The following is a 3,443-nucleotide window of genomic DNA, read 5'->3' as shown; positions in this document are numbered from 1 at the left end:
TTTGTGCGGGACAAACCGAGAAATTCGCGTGAAATGTTTTTAAATACCTACATTCAGAATAAATTTGAAAAATTGATGGAGTTAATTTTTTTTTTTTTTTTAATAAATTTCATAAAAAGGACATGTTTAAAAAAAAATCTATACATGTCTACTTTTACACATCTAGTAAATGATATCACATTAAATCTCCAAAAAAAACTAACTTTTGTGCTTGGAGAGTGACTTACACTGTTGTAGTAGTTTGTTTTTAAGAGTTTATATGATTTTAAATACGAGTACATGAGAAAAAAATTCCAAACATAGGATATATAAAAACAAACATAAAACAATAATAAATTCATACTAATTAAAATTTAATGAAGTTTTTACATGTGTTCAAAAATTTTCTTTAGATTTACTTTGAATTTATTTATTGATACTCGTATATTATTTTTAATAGTTATTAGTTCATTGAGAAGATTATTATAATTTTTTACACATTTAAAGACAAAGTTATTCTGACCATGACTTGTGTGGAATTAAGAAATTTCAATATTATGTTGATAGTGACTTATTCATCTCAAACTCTGTTATTTTTTCTTTTTTATAAATTTGTATAATATAATATATTTTATAAAGAGTGTCTACTAATTATTAAATGTTTACTCGCAATATTTACATTTACTACATAATATTTAAAATACATTGTTCTCGTTGTGATATTTTCTTATGTTAATTTTACTTCGTTATTTCTTACTATTTTATATTTTCCCTAAATTTACTACAAAATGTGTTTGGTACTTTTTTTGATTTTTATGATAAAAACATAATAAAATGCATAAATCGGAATATTTTGTTTAAATACTCCTTCAAAAAGTTTATCAGTGACGGATGATTTTCAGCATTCCTGTATACGCAGACGGGATAAAATGGTATGGGTTGTTTTTACATAGCTTACTAGGGTGCCGCGCTCTCGTCTCAAAAGCTACCTGCCAGTTATAAGAGTTGAGCGAGCTTTACAGTCTTTATTGTAAAATTAGGTAATTAATTGTCCTGAGTGGGCACATGCGCATGCGCATTCGCTTGCTGCTGATCGCCCACGACTTGTTCAATTTATTATAAACACATCCGACTAAACTACTTATATATACAAACAAACAAGTTAGAGATATGCCAATTTATGAGCTTGTCATTTGCAGGGCTCGTTTTTAAATTGAGTATTAGGTTTTTTTAAATAACAGTATATTAACTAGCGGCGGTAACTTAGTATTTGCATAAAAACGGCGCACTGCATCGTAAGAAGAAAAAAAAACTTTTTTTTATTTAACAATTTCATTAATAAACCCTTGGGTTACATAAATTTTACAAAATATTTTTACTTCTGAAATTCACATTCTACTGTTAATGATAATATTTTTAACGTCTTTTGTAAAGGTTGTCTGAGTATTTTGCTTAGTTTTGTCTGGTAGTTTATTGCATAATTTCAGTCCATGGTTTATTAGTCTCGACTGTTCTTGTCTCGTTTTAGAAGGTTGTTTATGATATTTTTCTGATATTCTCGTATTGTGTTCATGTTAAGTACATTTTTTTCAAGTTTTAATTCCTTGTCTACAATTATATCAGTGGCTTATTTATGAATAATAGATTCTAGTTTAAACAGTTCAGTTACATTTAATTGCTTAGTTTGTTTAAAAAGTTCTTTGGTTACTGTTAGATAGGGTAGGTCATATACTAACTTTAATATTTTATTTTGCTGTCTTTGTAGTCTATTTATGTCATTTTGATTTCCTTTTCCCCATAGTAGTTGCATATAACATGTTTTAGTTTTTACATAGGCTTCGTACATTCCAAAAACATATTTTTTTCTGTTTTTGGATCAAAGTTTTTGATTTTTTTAAAAAGACTCGATAATGTCGCCACTTTGTTAATTAAATTGTTGATATAAATTGTCCATGTCAATTGTCTGTATAGTGTTCGTCCTAAGTATTTAACATCTTCAATTTCAGTTAGTCGTTCATTATTTATTTTATCATCTACTTTATGAATTTTTTTTAAAATAAGAATAATACCCTCTAGACCTCAGAGCAAAAATGCGCTACCGCTATTAAGCCACCTATAGTGATAAAAATAATTCTAGGATTATCAATAGCGAAATTAGCCATAGTTTTCAGCAGCACAATGGGCCAAGATGTTTTCTCATCCGCAAATTAAAAGCAAATTTATTTTATATTCAGATAATTGGTGGAATTCCATATTAAAATTTAATAAGTTTTCCAAAACAAAACACTTTTATTGGATTTTTTCTACATTTTTTTTTTTTAATTTACGTGACGCGTTTTGTCTTGTAAGGACATATTCAAATGAATTTAAATGTAAATATGTTTATTTTTGGGAGATACCGTGTGTGTTGGATTAGTTCTGACGTTTCGGCTACCATTGCGGGAGCCATCTTCAGGGTAAACTGAGTGTTACTCACTATTGTGACAATGCGTGAAAACAATTTTCTAATTTTTACACTTCTTGGATCTTATTATCATATTTTGAATTTGTCCAAATTTTTGTAGATAAAAGACTGAATTTTATGCCCTTGGGAGCTAATTAAATAATAAAATTATAACAGAGATTGACACCGTTTTAGATTTAAAAAAAAAAAAAACAAAATGGAGACAACCCTTAATTTTTCAGACTAGCACCCCTTACAAAAACCCCTACCTCTCCCCCACCTTTCTGTTTTACTAGTCCGCGTCCCGAATGTATTGCTTGGTTTATAAATTACGTTTTTGATATATATTTACATAAAAAAATTAAATTAAAAAATACTGTTTTCTGAAGTTTCGCGGAATGGCCCTGAAAAATATATTAAAAGTTGGTTTTCTCAAAAATGTTTTCCAAATCTGTTCCAGTTTGAAAAACCGTGCCGTTGTAAGTAGTTGAACTTTGAATGGTACGAGTATTATTTATTAAACCGAAAGATTTATTGTTATACTATTTGTTTAGCGGAAGTTGTGTAACAAGAAGCCGATCAATGGGCATTATGATACCATTAAACTAGGAGAAATTTCAGCTATGAAATTCAGACAGTGATTAAATGGGCAGGTTCTTAATTTCCAAGACACATTTGTGTCAGAGCTCATGCAAAACTGACCGAACAGATGTCCCAAGAGAGATTTTTTCTTTCACTGCTCCAGAACAGCGTTTATTCATCGTATTTTGTAACATATAATTTTTGATACCCACTAAGTCTAGACCCACTTTTCAGTAGGACATAATTATTAAAAGGGTTTATTTTACACATATTAAAATACATTTATTAATTATTATTTATCATTAATAATAAATGGAGGTATTTTTTCAATTCCTTTCATTTAAAGATCTTCCTTGTTAATTGTGGTTTTCGGGAGATTATTGAACATCGTTGGAAGAACGCAATCTAATCTTCGTTCTCTGAAGTAATTTGAGAGAAC

Source organism: Micrasema longulum, unplaced genomic scaffold (assembly GCF_059751315.1).
Source record: "Micrasema longulum isolate JH-2025_06_02 unplaced genomic scaffold, ASM5975131v1 h1tg000548l, whole genome shotgun sequence".
In the NCBI taxonomy this organism is placed as follows: domain Eukaryota; kingdom Metazoa; phylum Arthropoda; class Insecta; order Trichoptera; family Brachycentridae; genus Micrasema; species Micrasema longulum.
This window is presented reverse-complemented; position numbering follows the sequence as displayed.